We start from the raw sequence: 22,039 nt of genomic DNA on the forward strand, positions 1-22,039 counted from the left end.
GCCTGGCTTCTGGGCTTCCCGGCTCAGTGGTCCTGCCTTCGCTCTGTCGTGGCTGTGTGGCTGACAGGTTTTGTTCCAAGAACCAGCCCCTACTCTAAGAAATGTCACGAATCACATAGGCTTTTGTGAGTGTCCTTAGAGCCTGACCTTGATGTATGACACTGTCCCTATGGAAAAATGTCCCCATCTTAGGAAATGTAGTGAAGCCTGGCCAAAGGAAATGAAGGCTCCAGCACAACTTGGGGTTCTCAGTGTCCTAAACACTCTCCTCTTGGATGACATTCCCAAGAAATGAAGCCAAGATGAGGTTTGATCAAACATTCTGCCGATTCTTAGAACATCTGCCCTCCATCCTCTCCCTTCTCTCTCCTTGAACTGGTTTTAGGGGCAACTCAGAAGTCAGACTAATTCTGGTTAAGATCTGGGTGCAGTGGGTCAGAGGTCAAAGGGAGGCTTCTCCGCTGCCAGCCCCAGCATCTGTGCTATTTCCTGAGTGATCCAGCCAACTTTGGGGCTGAGCTTCCTCCAGCTGGCCTCTTAAACCCTTCTAGTGGGGCTCCAGATCCTCCCAGGGGCTCTGGATCCAGCCAACGCAATTGCCTTGGGGGCCTTCCACAGGGCCTTCGGGGCACAGACAGAACTCTCCATGATTCTTGGGGATGTGAGAAAAGTCCACAGGCAAATGCCAGAATGAGAAAGAAGATTGTCCACTTTGCTCCTTTCCTGTCCAGCTCAAACGCATCCATCTTCTTCGATCTCTTTTGGGTGCGTGGGAGGGAGACATCTTGGAGGAACCAGTGACAAAGGCTTGCTATTAAGCAAGCTGATTTGACAGACACATGACCAGGGAGGGCTGGGCTCAGCCTCAGAGATATTTTGCAGCAGGATGTGAGAGGGCGTGAATCTAAAATCTAAAAGTGGGTATGCGGTGCGGGGGAGGGGCGGTTCGGGAAGGCACCGGGCCGTTCCACAGTTGGAAGGGCTAGCCTTTTGCTCCCTGACAACACAAGCAGAGGCAGCATGACTTCCTGGCAACAACCTTCCCTCTTACTTTCATCTGAAACCTTTCTACCTTCTAGCTGGCAAATGTGAGTGAATGTTCGTTGGTCCCAGGGTTATACACTAGCCTAAAAACATTGGAAGAGTCATTGGTTTATGTTGTGACGAATAGAATCTTCAGATCAGAAGCACACGCATATGTGTGTGTGTGTGTGAATGGTGTGGCGTGTACGTGGTGTGTGTAGCATGGTGTGGGGTGGCGGTGGTGGTGATGATGGCGTGTGTGTGCGTGTGGGTGTTGTGAGCATCCTGGAGGGAAGACTTCTTGCTTCCACTTCACTGAGTGAAACAGCCCATTATAGGTGAACAGCAAATCTCCCTCTTCTGCTTCTCCTGGTACACGTTCTCCATCCCAGATGAAGTCAAGCAGACATGCTAAGCTGGGGAGAGAAAACGCTAGATGACACAGGTTCTCGGGATTTATTTGTAAGAAAACGATGCGCGTTTTCGTCTTCGGTTCTCTGGAACAGGACTGGTCTGTGGAGACAGGATCACTTGGTGTCACGGAGGGGTGCGGGTGAGGAGGACACTCTTAGGAGCAGCCAGCGCACCTGCTCTTCTCAGTTTCCCCTCGGCTAGCCCCATGGTGACATGGCCTGGTGCTGCCCCATCACGTCAACTGGCGTCGTTGGCCCTGGGCTGAGGCTGACGCTTCTTGTCCCACTGGGGCCATAAGGTAAGCGTTCACCTGCCAGGGCATGGTGGGGTGGCAAATACGGCAGACACCAGGGAGCGTTAACCAGCCTGGCGCCATGTTGCTGACTCCTAGCCCCTCCGCCCAACCCTAAGTCAGGATCCAACAACCTTGTGCCTCCCTCCCCATGAGTTTCTCTTTGGTTTTGTTAGGCTCTGGGGTCCTTGCCTTTCTTCTTACTTCCTAGCGTTTTTCAGAATTGCGTTTACTTTGCCATATTGTCCAGAGCAGGAAAAGTTTTTTACTTTAGATGATTTATTTTGTAACCAGCCATATTATCAAGTTACCTTATTTGTTCTAATTATCTGCCAGGATTCAGAGCCATTATTTGACTCTCTTACCTTGTGTGATTTAATATTACAGGAAACTCGGATCATTTAATTCATTTCCATTTTTGAATGTAATTCATTTTATATACCAAAATATTTGCGAGTTTCCATATCTTGAAAGTCAAAGTTCAATGTAAGTGTTTTGAGCTTCACTAGCACATGCCTACGTGTGGCTCTTTTTTCCCTTTTGAGTAGAAGTCTCACGTCTTTGTGCAGGACGTTCTTGCTCTTCTCTCCTGGACAGAAACGCCTTCCTGGGTTTGTCCTCTGTGTCTCTGATGGGTTGGCTCCTTGTGTAATTTTCTTCCTCCTTTCCTGTGAATGACGAGCAAACATCTGGGCCTGTGATTCTCATTTGTTAGTTTCGTATCTAGCTTGCTATTTATGGCATCTTGAGTTTGTGAATTTTTAAAATCTGAAAGCAATCCTTAATAATCTCAGCTCTCTGCTTGCCCCTGGGTCTCAGGTGTTCTGTAAGTGCTTTCCTTATTTCTTGGGGGTGGGGGTCGTGTTTGCTCTGAATCTTAAGAATAGTCTTTTGTTTTGAACAACTTTCATCATTTCATATATCCAGCAATCTTCCTTCTTCCCTCCCTCCCTTCCTTCCTTCTCAACCACAGAGGGAAGTCTATGCATATCTAATATTAGATGTTGAGATAGATTTTATCAGAGTTTTTGTAGGTACTTGTCCAAATATTTTAGTCCCAGACTAAAGGGGAACATTGAAAGTTTACATTTTCTCTAGTCTAATTTAATTAAATGGAGGCTTTCATTGTCTATGGGAGATCAGAGGCAGCCCGGGCAGGTGAGTTTCCTGTGTGTGCGTGTCGCAGCACACTGAAGTTAACTGCTCTTATTTCTAATAATAGCCTCTCGAATAGATGGCTGAAACAATGCTGCATTTACCTTGTCCTTCAGTCTACACCAAGTGGCAAGACCCCAGCATGAGCTGGTTCATGTGTGGGGTTGGGATTTTCCCAGACCTGTCTGCTCCTCAGCTCACCCCCACTCCTAGCCCCTGTCCCACTGACCCTGAAGGTATATTGTGGCTTTGTTAGTGATTGTGGTCGCTTCCTCCTGGTGCTGTTTTTCAGTCACATATTTGACAGATTGTATTTTTTTTTTGTGGAAGTTTAGCCCTGAACTAACATCTGCCACCAATCCTCTTCTTTTTTGCTGAGGAAGAGTGGCCCTGAGCTAACATCTATGCCCACCTTCCTCTACTTTTTATGTGGGATGCCTGCCACAGGATGGCTTGATAAGCAGTGTGTATGTCTGCGCCCAGGATGCAAACCAGCGAACCCCGGGCCACTGAAGCAGAGTGTGCGAACTTAACCGCTGCACCACTGCGCCACCGCGACAGATTGTATTTTCAAAATGACCACATGCCATCCTCTTCCAGAACTTTGCAGCCCCTCTAACACAAAAGGACAAGTGCTTCCCCGCGCTTTGAGAAGGATCTGGCCTTCACAAATAGAATGCAGTGGAAGTGACACTGCGTGGCTTCTGACACTAGGACACAAAAGAGCAGTACGGCTTCAGCCTGGCCTTCTCTCTCTTTCTGCACCCTGGGGGCCCTGAGAGAACTTGCAGGAAGTTTGCTGCCCTGAAGTCCCCATGCTGGAGGGACAGTGTGGAGAGACCACACAGACAGAGAGAGAGATGCCCCAGCACCTGTGAGTCTCCCCAGCATGAGCCACTGCCCATGTGAGCGAGTGGGCGAGCCTGTGGTGATTCCACGCTCCAGCCTTGAGCTGCTCCAGCTGACGCTCGGTGGTGTGGAGAGAAGCCGGTCCTGCCGAGTCTTGCCTCAAATGCAGATCCATGAGTGAAACAGACGCCGGCGTTTTCAGTCATGAAGTTCAGGGCACTTACTCACACAGTGGACAATCAGAGCATGCCCCCTAGCAGGCCGGACTTTCTCAATCCCATTCCATCTTTTCAAGAAGTTTTCAAAGTGTCTGGCCATTCATGTTATCCTTCCCTGTTTAATATTGATAAAGAAATTATTTTATTTTGTTATTTCTTATTTTATTTATACAAAAACTGTCTCAAATTTTTATTCTTGTTGGTCATTTCATCAGAATTATGGGTGAACAGGAGATAAAACTGTGGCCTCAAATTGCCACCTTGCACAGAAACTTGTGGTTTCGTTCCTGATTAAGATGCTGTGTGACGTCCATATGTCCCCGTCCCTTGTGTGCGTGTCAGTGGGAAAGAGTTTATCAGGTCAGCTGTGTCGTTTAGCAAGGCCCAGCTCTGGGGGACTCTTCGGCCCTGCCTGTGCACACGTGACATTAATTCATAATTTAGGGGGACTTTTTAGGTGTTCATGCACTTGATAGTAAGATAAACTACTTCTAAACGTTGTTAATCTGTTGTGGCGGCTCGCCGCAGAATAAGCAGAGCAGAGTGCTTTGTAAGGAGAAATAAAAATAATAATGCTTTCCTAATTTCATGCAGAATCAGCAGTTCTAAACTCACCAGAATCTGTAAACAGAATGTCAAATAAAAAAGATTAACATTCCTAAAAAATTACAGTTTTGTTGAATGGGGAATAAATCATGGATCCTCTTCCACCTGGGCTGACAGACGATTTTATGAGTTCCAATATTGCTGAGCGTGCTTCCTCACAGCGTGATTTTCATACCCCTCTCGCCCTGGTTGGTTGTCCGTAGTTGAGCCTGAAACAGCCTTGTTCTCCATCCTGGTCCGCACTTCTTTCTTGTGTTGCCCCTTTCAGGAGAACGTCTGAACAGGCTGTAGACCATTTAAGTCTTTGGGGGAACAAGCCCTCAGCAGTTAAGGGAGGGATGGGTATGGAAGAGAGTGGCCTGGCAGGGCGGGAAGGCACGGACTCCGAGGCTGGATCGGGGAGGATCTTGGCTCTACCACTTACCGGCTCGCGATCTTCGGCACGTGACCTCCTTGGAGCGTCAGTTTCCTTAGCTAAAAAGTAGGCATAATCACATGTGTTATTTGCTTGAGCTGTCATAATGAGGGGCCACAGACTGCGTGGCTTAAACACTAGAAGTTTATTTACTCACAGATCTGGAGGCTGGAAGCCCAAGATCAAGGTGTCGTCAAGGTTGGTTTTTCCGAGCCTCTTTCCCTCGCTTGGAGACATCCGTCTCCACCCTGTGTCTTCATGGTCTGCCCTCTGTGCGTGTCTGTGTCCTCATCTCCTCTTCTTACAAGGACACCAGTTATACTGAATTAGGCTTCACCATAATGACCTCATTTTCGTTTAATTTCTTCTTTAAAGACTCTCTCCAAACGCAGTCGCATTTTGAGGTCCTGGGGGTTAGGGCTTCACCATATGGATTTTGAGGGGACGCAATTCAGCCCATAACACACACTTATCCTAAAGGGGTGTTTTGAAATATTGTAGATAGAGTTCCCAGCACACAATAAAGATGTAGAAAATGTTAACTCTCTGTCTTCCTCCTCTCAATTCCAAATTCTTTTGTCCCTGACGGTAGAAGGAAATGTATTTCCTTTACCCTTAATCTAATTTTCCCTCTTTTTCTTTCCAAGAAATTATTTGTGAGGAATAAAGGGAAAATGATCTATTTTAATTTTTTTTTCCCAAAGATCCTATTTCATTAGTCTCAAATGGAGTTCCAGCAATTTTCTTCCTCTCTTCCGGAATGTGGACATGATGACTGGAACTTCAACAGCCACCCTAAAGCTCAGAGATGACCTTGAGGTGACCTCCCATATAAAGTGGAGGAGTGAGAAATAGAGGACACCCAGGGCATGGATGACATCATGTAGATGTCTATCAGCCTGGGACTGCCTACCTCAGGACTTCGTGTTACATGAGAGGAAAACATCCTCTATATCATTTATACTGTTGTTATTTTAGCCAAAGATAATTCCTAGCTAGTGTGGAATTTTAGTTCAGTTGCAGAATTTAAGGTGCATGTTAATAAACTAATTTATGTTAAAAAAGAAATTGACTTCATGTCCTTCCAAGCTAACACTCAGTGTCTTGCACTGACTGCAGTTTGAGCAGTGCTGTGTGAGCACGTGTGCATAAATCTGTGTTCCGGAAAATAGGGAGGGAGGGGTGAACAGAACTGGAGCGAGCCTGGAGGCGAGTGCTGAGACAAAGTCAGATGACGAGGCGGGAGACGGACCATGCACAGTTCAGCAATCCATTGTAAGAGTTTGAAAATTATTCTAAATGAAGTGGAGAGCCATGATCCGATTTGCATTTTTAAAATCACGGTGTTGCTTAAAGAAAGTGTTGCTTGACGTCGACCAGAGAGAGCACACTGGTGGGTGACCGGGAGGGGAGGAAGGGAAGGAGCGTGTGGAAATAACTCTTTCGAGTTTCCCTATGAAGGGAAGCAGAGGAATGGATTGTAGCTAGAGGAAGATGTGGAGTCAAAAAAGGATGAAAAAATCTGGGAGAGAACCAGCCCTGACGGATAGTGGTTGAAGTTCAGTGTGCTCCGCTTCGGTGGCCTGGATCCGGCTCCTGTCAGCGGCCATGCTGTAGTGGGGGCTCACAAAGCTCACAGAGAAGAACCAGCAGCACTTACAACTAGAATACACGACTATGCACATGGCTTTAAGGGGAGGAAAAAAAGAGAGAGAAGAAGGTTGGCAACAGATGTTAGTTCAGGGTGACTCTTTCCCAGCAAAAAAAAAAAAGAAAAAAGAAAAAAAAAAAATCTGGGAGAGACTGAGCGTATTTGTACGCTGACGGGATATATCCCGTAGAGAGGGTGAGATGGACGATGAATGGGCTAGAAAGTAAGATGAAACCCCCAGGGAGCTGGACCAGAGTGTAAGGTCCAGGGCACAGGTGGACTCTGATGGGAGAAGAGACAAGTAGGGTTTTGTTTTTTGTTTTTATTCTGCTGCAAGTAATCCTGCAAAGATCATCTGTTTATATCAATATTTGTTCACATTTCTAATCTCTTCTGAGGAAAAAGCTGCCAAGGTCAAGGCCACGGACATTTTTTAAGGCTCTTGACATGTTTGTATGGCTGCATCCAGAAAGGTCACATCAATTAACACGATATCTCATTTTTATCTTACATTCCTTTGAATATTTTGAAACATTTTTTAGTCATTATAATTTTTGGTTTTTTGGTAAATGTTCTGCCCCCATGTTTTGTACGTTTTAAAAACTGGAACATTGATAATTCTTAAAATATGCATATCAGTTTTTATATACTAATAATTGTTCCCTTTGACATATTTGTGACACATTTTTCCCAGTTTGGTTTTTAATTTTTTTCTCAGTTTGCCTTTTAAGTTTTTTTTATGATGCTTTCTATCAGTTTCTCCTTCATGAATCCTTCTGTTGATTTCATCCTTAGAAAGTATTCTTTTCTCCCAAGAAATAATTAATACTCTAAAGAATGATTCTGAAGGCTGGCCCAGTGGTGAAGCGGTTAAGTTCGCACATTCCAGAAGCTTTGGAGACTTGGGTTCACTGGTTGGGATCCTGGGTGTGGACATGGCAACGCTTGTCAAGCCATGCTGTGGCAGGTGTCCCACATATAAAGTAGAGGAAGATGGGCATGGATGTTAGCTCAGGGCCAGTCTTCCTCAGCAAAAAGAGGAAGATTGGCAGTACTTAGCTCCGGGCTAATCTTCCTCAAAAAAAAAAAAAAAAAGAGAATGATTCTGAAAGCAGGAAAACACTGTGATGCAGACTCCCCTGTACTCAGTACCAAGAACATATGGCTCATACACGGAGCAGTTCCCCAAACCCCATCGCATTTCCAGCCCGAGGAAATGAAACATTCCCAGAGAAAATGCATCATATTTCATGTCTACTAAACAGCAAACAACAAAACTCAATCTGCATCAAAACAATTGGCCATAGAAACCTTCACAAATGAAATTTTTGCAACATCAGAGGCTGAGCCAAGTGACAAGCCACCCACATCATAAAGCCCTAAATGCTGCCTCAAGTTACCAATTTTCTGAGTAAACTTGCTTTTCAGTTGTTTATCTGATGAAATGCTCTTTTGTTTCACCAGAGAAACTTCTGGTCTGATCATAACTTCCTTCCTTCCTCCCTTTCCTCCTTCCTTCCTTTGTTCTCTACTGTCAGTGGCAGCTCGGGAAGTTATGAAGGGTCAACAGTTATCATCACAGGAAAACTAGGCGTGGCTAGTCTCTGAGCAGTAACGTAGGTGGAGGAACACAGCATGAATCAGGCACAGGTGCTCACTTTTCTCCACTGTTGGGGTCGGGGGAGGGTTCAGTCAATCTAGGAGAAGAAACTTAGCTTGGTACCCAGGAGAAGATCGGGCTCCTCACGGTGTGGGTAACAGTAAAAGCCACTTTCTGAAGGATTGCTTCTAAGGTCTTCATTACCTGCTATTTCCTGCCCTCTCTCACTTCCTTGACTCTTCCTCCTCTTCTCTGTCTGCTACCATCCTTGGACCAGAGCAGAGGGCCCCTGTCCCGACCCATGCTCCAGGGGACCTGCTCGGTTTCTTTCTTCTTCCCCGTGGGATGAAGAATCCACAGGCCAATGGGTCATGCCCACCCAGAGCCAGCTCCTCTTTAAGACCACACTTCAAGTAATCAGATAGAATTTCCTCTCCCAAAGGGCCTGAGTCTATTTCCAGAGCCTTTACAGGTCCCTGGGTCCAGCCTCTGGGTGAGGTGCTCCTCTTAGGTCTGAGCGGTTTGCCACTGCAGGCGGTTGCAAGGGGTGTGGACAGAGCTTGGACTCACTGTGGCACATCTGTGCATGTGAATGAAATCCCTGGTCGTGTGGGGTCCGAGCCAGGATGGGAAGAGAAAGGGATCTGGTCAGAGACCAGAGGCCAGGGCAGGTGACCAGTCTCCTTGCATTATTGCATTCCGGAACTCTGAGGAGTCCAAGAACACTAAATTTATGAACTCTGGGCTTCCAGTTTGCTATCAAGATCTGTTTGTCAAGGTGGGAGAATATCACGTATTTTACTTAAAAGTCTGTTCACTTGCTGTCCAATTGATTTATAACTTTAGGAGGTTTAGACATGTAGTTTATGGATCTTCATTTACCTTTTGCCCCTGTAGATGTTGGGGTGGTTTGCCCGTGTCCACTATTCTATTTTCTCCTTTTTTCTGCTTCTTGGCCCTTTCCAGCCAGGCTTCTCTTCTCTGAGCCATAGCACTGGGGTTTGCTGAGTTCTGGGTCAACTTTCAGGACTGGTGGTACTGCTCTTCCTCCTCTTGCTTCCCTGCCTGTCCTGGATCATTTCTCCTCCTTACCAGTTCGAGAATTCTGTACACAATGAAGGGTATTTCTGAAAGATAAACAGAAATCTTTATATGGCACTGAAAACATTAAGTAATAAATGAGCAGATGAAAATAGATGCTAACCCCACTTGTATAGGCCCAGGCGAGTCTCTTGTCTATTCGCTCTTTCCAAACCATTGCCTGCCTCCACATGCCCCTCCCCCCTTACATCATATGGGGCAGAGGCAGGTGGAAATGGGATAGGCATACCTGGTTAGCCATACTTTGGTTTTCATAAGACTCTAGAATGATTTCCTTTCTTCCACTGCCAGGGTTTCTAAAAGCCAGTGGTTCTGAAACTTTAGCATGCCTCAGAATCACCTGGAGGGCTTTCTGAGATGCCTACTGGGCCCAGTGTTCAGAGTTCCTGAATCAGCAGGCAAGATGGGGTGGGCCCAAGAGTTTGCATTCTAACCAGGGCCCAGGCAATGTTGATGCTTCGGGCCCAGGTCATCCTCTGAGACCCGCTGCTAGAGGTCATCAGGTTTTATTGGACTTTCCCTGTTTGAATCTCTGTCGCTCATGTGAAATCACTGTCAACGGTGGCCCATGAGCAGCCTCTCACTGAGCTCAGAACATTGCACAGAGGCAAGCAAAGAGCCCTGGGACTCTAGCTCCTAATCCCCTACTCCCTGCTCCATGGATAGGCAGGCTGCTTAGTTAGCAACGGCAGAGGAATTCTCCCACAGAGGCAACTTGAGCCTCAACTTGGCAGAATATAAAACGGCCTTGGCCGTACTGTTTCCTGCAAGCTTCTCTTTAATTGCAGAAATCTGGGTGGCCTTCACACAAGTTGTTTGTACAGCAAAGGAAAAGAGATAAGTTTGGTAACCTTGGAAGACCCAATCTCTTTTTCCCAGCCTCCTGAGAAGCAATGCCCAGAGGAACAAAACACTGTGTGTGGGAAACCAGAGAGGGGCTCTGGAGGGTGGACTGGAGAGGCCAAGGAGGGGGTGGCTTTTCCTAAGAGTAAATGTCTCCTGCTCTGCCTCAAACTGCGTCCTGCCGAGTGAGAGTTCATCAGCTGGGATTCCATAAATGGCCACAGTCTGAATCTCCTTAGCCGGACCCCAGGCCATGACTCCTCTTACCAGGCTATAGGCACGTGCAAAAATGACTTTGGCACCAACTGCTAGCTTAAAGCAGCCAGTCCTAAAAATGGCTCTTAACGTGAACCGCGTGGGGGATATGCATCTTACTGGGACAAGGAATTTTCTTCTCAGTCGACAGCTAACCACACGGGCTTCAGTGTGCTGACTCAAGCAACGTAAGCTCAGTCACCAGCCTGAGAGCCCAGGATCTAGTCGTTACTTGTCTGCTTTCTTTTGTGCAAATCCATGGGCCAATCACTGGCTTCGTTTTATAACCTCACCTTTTCCAAGTGACTTGTGTTGTGGGATGCTGTGAGTCTGTCCCAGATCTGTCAAGCTGTGAGAGCCTCCTCTGCAATGAGACAGTCTCAGTGTCATTAGAACAATAATGGCACTAGTAGGTGTTGCTTAGTCAGCATGAAGGACCATGCCAAGCATTCTTCACCCATGATCTAATATAAGCCCCACAATAATCCTAGGAAATGGGGTTTACCATCCCCAATCTGCAGGTGAGGAGATCAAGGCTCAGGAGTTGACTTTCCCAAGATCATGCCTCCAACAAGATGTAGAGACTTGATGGAGACCCAAGCTTGTGCCAAGGCCCATGCTTTTATATTTCGTTCCTGATAAATGTTCATTAAGTCAATCAATATATCTACGTATACATAAAGGAGAATTTCAGAGGCACGTTCTATCTTCCTAAATTATTTAGAAACAGAAAACTCACTTAACCAAGCACTCTGTGTCCCAGCCGAGTCAGTTAACTGAGTTGTAGAGTATAATCAATCACTACTCCATTCCTTGCATCATAGGAGGGAGCATTAGTGGAAATGGAAGCTACTGAGGATCAATACAGCTGTGTTTGTGATGAGACTGCTGTCTGCTACATGAAAGTTTGGTGTACAGAATACGGCAGGCTCCCTGAGGGTTGGAGCAAATCTTCCAGGAATGTCTGTGGCTCACATTTTTCTGCATCCCATCCCTGCAGACATACCAGGTTGCATGACAAGCTTCTTTCTCCCCAAAGCAAAGCCCATGCTCTTAACATGGTCTTGTTGGCTCTCCACGGGGAGTGTGTGTGCATGTGCACAGGCAGAAGAATGTGTGCGTGATGAGGCGAGATGATCTCTATGTGAGAAATCGCACCTGCAGGCAGGGATTCCTTCTTGCTACAGCCGAAAAGGGCGTCGGGATCACCAGGCTGGGTTAGGCTCCTGTTCAGACAGGGGGCATGTGAGAGGCAAGCTGCCTTCAGCGCCAACCCAAGAAGGTCAGGATCTGTCTCCAGAACATCCTAACCTGCTGCAGAGTTTCATTGCATGCAGTTTTCTAAAACCTTCTCAAATGTATGGCTTTCACCTGTAATAGCTTTTGGGGGCAATAATTCCATGAGTTTATCTCTATCCTTTGTTAAAATTCACTTCGGCTAAGTGTTTCAACCTTATTGAGATGTTCTGGAAGAAATTTGGTAAAATAAAAAATTACCTTTGTTTTAGATTTGGAATATATAGATTTGATACCCAGCTCTGTTGCCTCTTAGCTGAGAAGGACTTTCAGCCAAGATGGCACCCTGCGCTTACATGGGAAATCCCCTACCCCAGTCTTAATGCATAAAATGCTTTAAAAGTTTTCAAAAGAATTTAAAATGCCTAGTTGGATTCAAAAGCAAGAAAGGGAAACTTCAAGGACCAGAGATAAAGAGGGAGCCAAGGTGGGGGAGAGAGAGCTGAGGCCACATGGCCGGTGGTGACACACAGAGCAGACGATGGCTTAGAGGAAAAGGCTTTCTAACCCACGTGGGAGTGGCAGTTGTCTGCTCTCGTGAGTCAGACGGAGCCACAACTGGCTTCTTGGGGCAAAGCTGAGAACCAAAAAGGTTCTTGTGAATGGGGACAAGAAAGACTCCATCCCATCCCAGATCGGCACAGACTTGGGCTTCTTGCCCTAGACCATGGGTGGAAACAGAGTCACCTGAGAGAGAGTCAGACCCTAACTCTGTGGCCCATGATGGGGCCAGGGGGCCTGAATGCTTGTGTTACATGTAGTGTGGGAACCCAGAGACCAAACCTGTCCTGGACTGGTGAACTCCGGTTTCCAGGCAGGGACACTTCTAAATAATCTCCTAATTATCACTGACCAATGGGAGAGCACCCTTTCGAGGTCTTGCTCCCGCAGCCTTGTAAATACATAGGTGCGTGGGGAGAAGCCTGGGGGGTCTGTGTGGATGTGCAGCGTCAGCTTGGCTTAATTTCCAGTTCTGAGGGCTCGACTCACTACCCACCCCCTGCACTGCCCCTTCCTCCACAACACCTGCCTCCCCCCAGGAAAATGGCCACAGCCCACCACTAGCTGTCCCCCTTTCTCCTGATAGTAACCGGTTTCCTATTCTCTTCCCTGCAAGTGTTAACAACTGTGTTCAGGTACTTGGTCCCGGGTTCCCAAGGTGGACATGGCCACGGAGATGTACATCGTGAGATGGCCAAGTCCGCCTTCCTCTGGTGGCAGCCGTGGGAGGCTGTTCTCAGAATAGTCCTGTCAGTTCTGCAGTCCAAACGATGCCTATTCCACAATCCCAGTAATTGGAATCCCAATCCCAATTATCCCAATAATTGCCCCAAATTGTTCCTTTGGTTCTGCCTTTATCATCAGGTCCTCCTATTTATTTCCCCTGTGGAAGCATTACTTCCCGTCTCCCGAAATCCCACCACCCTATCTCTCTCCGTCCTTCTCTGAGGGCATCCGTCACTTTCCTGTTGCGTGGTTCTATTTATGCGCCTGTCTCAGCTCTCCTCCTGTAGTAAGCTCCTTGATTCGAGTCCAAGGAAAAGGAAAGCCACGGAACCATGCTCTCTCTGTCTTCAAGTTTTCGTATTCTGTAACACGAGGTATAACAATCACACAAACGAAAACAACAACTCTTCTCTCTTTCTCTCTCTTGAAATCACTCCCTTCCTTCTCTTTTGCTACCCTAGGTCCCTTTTGGGACATTGTTTATTCACGAATGATTCTGTTTCATCTTCAGGGAAGGCTTTCTTTTTGATTACCTACAATGGTTAGTTTAATTGCCATAGAGATTTGGTCTCTGTTCAAGCAGATAAAAGAGTGTGTGTATGTGTGTGTTGGAGGTCAATTTATGACAATTTTCCTCTTAACATAAAGGAACGGGGCTGGATGCAGGGACTCCTTCAGTTCTTGCTTCAAATGTGACTGAGACCACCCAAACCCTGCCTAAGGCTGGTGAGGAAAGACGACCTGTGTTTCAAAGCCGGTCACTGTGCCGGCTTCTTGTTTAGGGCAGGACAGAGCTTTGATCTCCCCCTGAGTGTTCCTCACTATGTGCGTCTCAGGAGTTTCTGTGTCTGCTTCTTTCCCATTTCTTATCAAATTCAACACAGCTTCTACCAGTTAGGCACTTGCTAAGGGAGATAGTGACTGAAGCCTCTGGGAGACCATGGCAGGGAGACGGTTGGTTCAAAATAAACTGCCAGAGTGGCTAGAGAATGTCTTAGCCAGGGAGGTTTTAGTTTCTGGGAACAGAAATCTTTTCAAGGAAGCTCAAGAGAACAGGGGTTTAATTACAGGATGCAAAGGAATCCTATAGAAACACAGGAAGTGAGCAGGTCCTCCTGGGAACTGGGAAGTCATTGGAAGATCACATCTCTCTTCTTTATCTCCACATCCTCATTGCACCTTTCTTTATCCACAGACCTTCTCCGTAATTCCCTTGTCTACTTGCAGGTGGGTACCATGGCCACCTGCAAATAGCTGTCCCACTCTCTGAGTCCATATGATCTTTCCTTTCCCCTCCCCATAGCCAACTGACCCCATCTCTGGGTCCCAATTCCAAGTCCTTGGAAGGGTAAATACGATTGAACTTGCTTGGATCAAGTGTCTATCTTGGTCTCATACTGTGGCCAGGGATGGAACCTGTCTGTAAAGATTAGAGGAGGGAGGAGAAATTTCTGAGGTATGTATGGATTGGACATTCTCTTTAAAGACATGAGGATGGGAGAAAATTTTGAGTACAGATGGAAAGATGCAAGGCCAGTATGTACTCTGGACCAGGTTGAATATGAGTCAGTCATGCCTCCATTCCAGCCCAATATGGCTGAACTTTCAATGATCCTGATTGGCCCAGGAGTGCACTTTTCAGTTAAGTTTCTGTATCGAGTGATGAACCACTGGGAAATGACTGAGAAGGATAAAGTCTTTGGAATGACCCTATTAGCAACCTATTGTCAGATGGTCACCACATAAAGGGTCTTTGCCTTCAAAGAAAGCAATTTATTCCCATGCATGATTCACAGATCCTCCATTTGGAAATGTTTTGAATTACAGTTTCTTATTCAATTTAGATTGAAGAAAACAGTTTGCATTTCTGAGAACACTCCCTTCCCAAAGCATATTTCTTGAGGTTTAACAACTATTCTCTCAGTTTTTCAGGGACTGGTAACTGGAGAACGGAATTGGAATGTTTTGACTCCCCCAAATGTAAGAAAGGAAGAGTTGCAGCGTTTGTGTTTTCCTGAGTGGTTTTCTGAGCTAGGGCCCCTTTTAGAGCAGCAGTTCTGTGTTGCCCTATGACATCCTCCCAAAGAACCTGAATCACCGCATGCACCCCATTGATTGATTGGTTAAGTGGCTGAGTGAAGGCTGAGAGGTGATAATAATGGTAGTGGAAACAGTAATAACAGCAACCACAGCCATTTCAGCGGCTACTCATCAGAACTCCCTTGCATTTTATATCCATTACGTTATTTAATCCTCACCACAAAACTGTGAGTGTGGCGTTATCTTATTACACAGAGAAAAACTCAGATTAACTTTCTTTGTTCTTTCATCCTAACAAGACAGTGGACTTAGGTTGTGCCTATACAATGCCCGACAGCTGGTCAAGGCAAGGCATTTTGGGAGTCTTACATATGCAGAGCAATTTGTAGATAGAACTAGTTTTATTTGTGTTAGTGTCTTTACTTAAATCATCCACTGGTTATTTCTCACTATCCTGTTTACAAATTAGCATCTTCCTATCTCTGCACAAAATAAAGCAGAGACTTTAATACGAGGCTTGTTTTGGACCATGTACCCTCCCAGCTAATTCAAAACAATACATAACATGTCACCCATTAAATTACAGGCATGGTCAGTGTGCCGTAAAAGCAAGAAAAGAGAAAAAAGGACTTTGTGACTAGTTATACATAAAAATCAGTGTGTGAGTTCCAGTAAGTTGCATAAAAACAATAACAGGGAGACCATTTTTTTCCCCACACAGTAGAACACAGATAGATCTTTAAGACCAGCATTCCAAAGTGTTCAAGTCATTCTTTAGTGTATTTAAATAATAAAAGGAAAGAGGGGCTGGCCCCGTGGCCGAGTGGTTAAGTTCGCGCACTCCGCAGCAGGCGGCCCAGTGTTTCGTTAGTTCGAATCCTGGGCGCGGACATGGCACTGCTCATCAGACCACGCTGAGGCAGCGTCCCACATGCCACAACTAGAAGAACCCATAACGAAGAATACACAACTATGTGCTGGGGGGCTTTGGGGAGAAAAAGGAAAAAAATAATAATAATAATAAAAGGAAAGAAATTTCTTGCTACTAATAAAAATATTATTTATGATTGTCCACTCATAAAAGCTGCATTATCGCTCACCGTGCTCAGGTAAATATTTTACACGTCATTAATACTTACAAGGGCATTGACAACGTTCTCCATATGAGACTCGAGTTAGGTACACTTCCACTGAGCATCACACTCACCTTAGTTTTACATTTTTAAAGTCTATTGTCTGCATTGGATCTCTACAATGTGTCTAAATCAAGTGATTTCCTAGACACAAAAGGAAGTTGGGAACTTCAGAGTGCTGAGGTTTTGTTGGTGTCACCTGGGACTTCAGTGGAACTTTAATCCTCTGGCTTTTTGGTGTCTGTATCTTTGAAATGGGACTAAAACTTGTTTTCTAAATAATGAATTTGTTCTCCTTCCCTCTTTTTTTTTTTTTTTTTTTAAAGATCGGCACCTGAGCTAACATCTGTTGCCAATCTTTTTTTCTTTTTTCTTCTTCTTCCCCCCAAAGCCCTTGTATGTTCTAGTTGCAGGTCCTTCTGGCTCTGCTATGTGGGACACTGCCACAGCATGGCTTGATGAGCAGTACCACGTCTGTGCCCACGATCCGAACTGGTGAAACCCTGGGCCACGGAAGCAGAGTGTGTGAACTTAACCACTGGCCATGGGGTCGGCCCCTTCCTTCTCTCTAAATACAAGTACTGTCGTAATCTCATTGTGCAGGAGGCATTTCTTTCCTTGACTTAGTGGGAGAAGAAAGGCTCTGCCAGACACAGAGAGCACAGGAGTGAGGGGCAGGTCGAGCTGGCTTTGATTCCAGGGTCCTTCACACACTAGTTGTGACCTTAGTCAAACACCTCACTTCTTTGAGATCCAATTTCCTCATCTGTAGAATAGAGACAACAGTGGTCTCCCAGGGAAGTGATGGGACCTAAATAACATCATCTAAGCAAAATGCCTGGCTTAAGAGTTCTCAGGAGATAGTTTTCCTCCCTACTCCATCATGTAAAATGTTATTATCAACAGTTTTTGCTGATTTGGAGAAAAAAATTCCTCCTGTTTTGTGGGCTATTTCAAGAACATATGAAAGATTGCTGCTTTCTCGGCTCATACATAGTGAATAGAATGATTCTTCTCCCTTTTCCCTATATTCCTTCTGTTCACCCTTTTATGCAGTTATTCACCAGACACATATTGATCGCCCAATACAAGAATGTTTGAGAAAAACTGATGTAGGGAGATAGGCAGGGCTGAGACTATCTCTTGATGCTGTAGTAACATCGGGGAGTTTAGCTTTTTCCTTATTAAATAAATATGACAGTAAATATAAAATTTAAACGTCTAGGAAACACTGGCCCAAATCTGGGCAGGTGACCGCAAGTGGGGAGGGGCGCATTAGTTTGAATCCCCTGCTTTCAGAAGGAGTGCTGTTACCTGTGTCAGTTATCAGTGTCCCTCGACTTCCTGGTTGGTGGGAGATATTTTAAAAAGTGGTGGGAGCAAAGAGTAGGGAGGGGCATTCTTTTTATTTTCGCTGTAGTAGCTGCCAACGTTAGTGATCAGGACAGTAAGTTCATGTATCCCTAAATCGTCATTAGAATAAATGTGATCCCTCTAGCTATGGTCCCATGTCATTTAACTTATTAATTAATACTTTGGAATGCAGTTGAGCCGTTTTGAAGATGACCCTACTGAAATTGGTCAAGGCCTGTTTCGGGATAATGGCTGAAATGGTCAATGAGAAACAAAAGAAGTCACTGGTGTGTGTGCTACACCTATGGCCACTGTTTCAGGGTGTTGGAAACGGTCTTAACAGTTAGCACAAACCCTAGGGACTAGAAGGGATGGAACTTTATTTATAATTCCTTGCTGTCCTATCAAACTGGGCAATGGCTGCCATGGTTTCCAGGTCAGGGAGTGGCTTTGCTTAAGCCTTTAAGACTGTCCTGCCATCCCTCTTCTGCATTCTGGAGAAACAGCTTCAAGACACCTCTGTTTAACAGGACAGATCAGTCCTTCCACAACTGAGAACATGTTCAAAACCATTCAAGTCACGGGGCCGATCTGGCTGAGATCTGAGACTAAACAATCCTCTTTGTGGGAACCAGTTCCGTTGTCCTTCTTGCCTTTTAAAGTCGTTAATAGCACACTAAGCAATTTGGAATGTCCTGCCAGTGATTCAGCTAGCTTTCATTGTTTTGTTTACTTGGTTTTTCATCTTCAGCCTCTTCACATTTGTGCTATTTAAAAGGCTTCTTCCTAAAAGTTTAGACACTTCAGTTCCATTTGAGCAACGTAGAAAAGGTTTCCTTAATTTGGGCAAGACCCATCTGACCATTTGTCGATATTCCTGCCTATCTGCAAATGGGCATTTTTCTCTACATTGGGTCACACACACACACACACACACGCACGCACTCCACTGGAGCTGGAGTGGATTACTCCAAAAGCAGACATACCTTGTATTAGACATGACAGGAAACTTGGGAAAGTGTCCACAACCTTCAAAGTTTTGATCCCTGTCTTCAGCTCTTCAGTGTTAGGATCTATCAAACTACCAGGAGGGGACAAACTGGCTGGGGGCAAGTGGTGGTGAGAAATACAACTCAAAGTGGAAAAAGCAGGACTTAAGTCTTAGGCACTAATGGCCCCAGAGCACTGCCGATAATGATCGACTGACCTGGAACACAGCACCTCTGGGGTTCAGTGTCCTCACTGATGCGAGGTGGTCTAGATAGAGGCTGACTAGCTATGGACTGTGGGCCAAATTAGCCCACAGTGTGTTATTGTGCGTCAAGTTGTATCGGCACACAGCCATGCCAGTTGTTTAGGTATTGTGAGTGTCTGCTTTCCTACAACAAAGGCAGAGGTGAGTAGCCACAACAGAGGCCTTATGGCCCTCAAAGCCCAAAATATTTACTATCTGGTCCTTTACTGGAAAATGTTGTTCAACCCAGGTCTAAAGGGTTTCTATTATTCATGCTCTAAACTCAATCATTCCTCTATATCTTGAACTAATCTTTTCCCCTAGGCACACTACGTGGAGTATATGTTTCTCTGTGTCTGAGGAATTGGATAAGTACTTATTTTCACCCTGAAGGCCAAGAAACATGCACTTCATAAGGAGTGGAACTTGAGAGTAAAGAATCAGATGCTCAAGGAAAAGCGAGACAAGATGGAAGAGCGTGGGAAAGATGAGGACTTGGAGGGGTTTGGTGAGGTGAGAGAGGAGGCTCTGGGCACACTGGGCTGTGTGACGGTTGTGCAATGAGGACGTTCCCACTCAGCAATGGTAATGGAATGAGGCTGGACCAGCTGGTTGGTGGAGGGGTTTCCCCTTTGGGAGATGCTACTGTGATTCATACATGTAGGAAAGAAGGAGGGAGGAAGGGAAAGAGAAAGAAAGAGAGAGGGAGGGAGAGGGGAGAGGGGTGGGCAACTTAAGACCCCAAGATGCAGGCAGCATTTCCCATGACCAGTGCTTTATGCCAGGCCCTGTGGGGGACACAAAGGAGATGGGTCATAATCCCCACACTAAGAAGCTTAGTTTTAAACCAGGGGCTTACAGACAAGGGCACAGCTTCTGGTGGAACAAGAAAAAGGACCACAAGGAAGGGTGGAGCAAGATAGATGGAATTCATTTTTAAGAAAAATATATAGGAAAATGCTTAGACTATCCAATTCCCACATTTTATATTTAAATCCTAGCGAGGCTTGGAAATGTTAATGGTAAAAATTTCTGCCGAAAATGGGCATATTTCTCTGTACTCCTCAGCCTGGTCCTTCATGATCTATTCATTTCTGACCTCTCCAGCTTCATCCCTGACCTCTGTCCCATTCCTGGTTCATGTCTCAGCTGCTCTGAACTTTTCCATTTCCTCTAATACAGCACCTTGGCTCTTGTCGCCAGGCCTTTGTCATGCTGATCCCGTTGAGAATTCTCTCCATGCTGGGTCTGCCCCGCCTACTCCTACTCAACCAGCTCTTCAGACCTCGCTCAGTCCCTGGGTCGTCTCTGACCCCCAGGCGGGGTCAGCTTCCAGTCTAATATATTAGTTCAATATCAGGCATTTTCCCTATCACACCGCATGGTAATTTTCTGTCTATTTTTAAAATTAGTTTGGGTTCCCTCAGAAGCAGACCCTAAGACAAGAATTTGAGTGCATATAGTTTAGTTGGGAGGTAATCTTAGATAAAACTAAAAAGCAAAATGTCAGGGGAGTAGGGAAGTGGGACAGAAAAAACAAGGTGGAAAATAAAGGAGTCTTTGTGAAGGAAGTTATCACTGTGGGTAAGAGGAAGAAGATCCTTCTGGGGGAGCTGAGGGCCAGTTTAGAACATGCAGCATGGAGTTATCCCACCTGAGGGTGAGGGAGCTGGGGTACTTATACACCGTGTGCGTTGACCATGGGTAGAGCGCTGATCTCAGTGAGGGGCATGGAACGAATTCCTTGGCACCTCTGGCCTGCTGACTGGGCATGTAAAGTGGGCTTTGGGGGTCAGAGAAAGCCCTCCAGCCAGGGAATGCAGGTGCTGGCAGTTGGAAGTAAGGTTGGTGTGCTCTGAAGTGGGAAGGGCAAGAAGTTGTGGGAGGGGCACAGATAGTGACATTCTTCCTGTCTCCTATCAGACACAGACTTGAAAGGAGCTGGGGCTGGAACAGCGAGGGGTAGGGAGAGAGTTGCTGAAGCAGCTGAGGCTGGCTGTGCATCTCCCCTTCATGGAGTTTTACCTTGAATCTCTCCACGTGGTCTCTCCGCCTGGGCTAGTTTGGGCTTTCTCTCCAAGGAGGGCTTCACAGCCCTCAGACTCATATCTGGATGACCAGGGATTCAAAGGCCAGTGTCCCAAGAGAACCAGGAGGAAGCTGTGTTGCCTTTTGATAACCTAGCCTCTGAAGTCACATGGCATTACTTCCCCTGTAGTGGCCAAAAAAAAGTCACGTGAAGAAGCACGTGGGGGAAGGAGGTATTACCATGGCTGTCTCTAGAAAATACCTTCTACCACCCAAGTGTTTCAGAAAGGCTTAAGAGAGACATTGTAAAGAGTTTCTTCAGGGCACACCTATACCGTCTCTGGGTTCCTTTGAGGATTCCTGGGGCTCTTAACACTCAGGATCTTTGTCCTAATTCTCAGAAATCTCGGGCCTTCTGCCAAAGCTATTTAGCACACCTAGAGCTCGGCCTGGCGTCTGAACTGACCTAGGGTAGGTATCAGCTCATATTCCACCTATGAGATAATACCAGGAAATAAGCCAACTCAATCAATAGTGTCGCAAATGTCTCCAGTGGTAGAAACCATAAAGAAAAGAGGGACAGGTTTGACTCAGGGAAGATTAAAACTTCAGCACATCAAAAACACTATAAACCAAATTGAGAAAAATTAAAACTGAGAAACTTTTGCAACTTTATGAAAGACAAATAATTGGTATTCTCAATACATGAAGAACTTTTACAACTAAATTAGAAAGGATAGACAGTCTAACAGGAAAAAAAAAAAGGGTCTGTAAATAGCTAAAACCCAAAGAAGAAATACAAATGATGAAAAATGTTTAGTTTTACTAATAATTTCTTTAATGAAAGTAATGATCACCATTTTATATTTACCTATTAAATAAAAACAAGACACCATTCCATTTCTGCCTATCAAAATGGTGAAGATTGAGTTGTAATACCAGCCTTGGCCAGAGAATGGGGAAGTGCTGACACCCTGCCGGAAAGAGGAGGAATCTCCACAATTTTCCTGGAGGGCCGTTTGGCAAGCGGCGTGGGAAGCCTTTGAAAAGATATGCTTTTGATCTAGCAATTCCTTTCTGGGGGTTTATCCTGCAAAAATGCATGGACAGGAATATTATCTCCAATGTTGTTTACATTCGAAAAGCTTGGAATTTACAGTGTTAGTTAATAATAGAATACTCTGCCACCTTAAAAACAATTTTATATATATATATATCCACAAATAGAAAGATGTTGATAATATATTTCTAAGTGAAAATGCATAAAATGGTTCAAAAGAGTAAAAATAATGTAATTTTATATATA

General features: G+C 45.5%; 1 long non-coding RNA gene across 1 annotated transcript in view; it reads left to right on the forward strand.

The window, feature by feature from the left end:
- The window catches only part of LOC139075372 (uncharacterized), a 111,581-nt gene extending 106,964 nt beyond the window's left edge, over positions 1-4,617 (forward strand). The window contains exons 6-7 of the long non-coding RNA XR_011525747.1: positions 1,530-1,735; positions 3,332-4,617. This is a non-coding gene — a long non-coding RNA (uncharacterized lncRNA). The remainder of the gene's footprint in view (positions 1-1,529; positions 1,736-3,331) is intronic.
- The last annotated feature ends 17,422 nt before the right edge of the window (positions 4,618-22,039 follow it).

Source organism: Equus przewalskii, chromosome 13 (genome assembly GCF_037783145.1).
Source record: "Equus przewalskii isolate Varuska chromosome 13, EquPr2, whole genome shotgun sequence".
Classification (NCBI taxonomy): domain Eukaryota; kingdom Metazoa; phylum Chordata; class Mammalia; order Perissodactyla; family Equidae; genus Equus; species Equus przewalskii.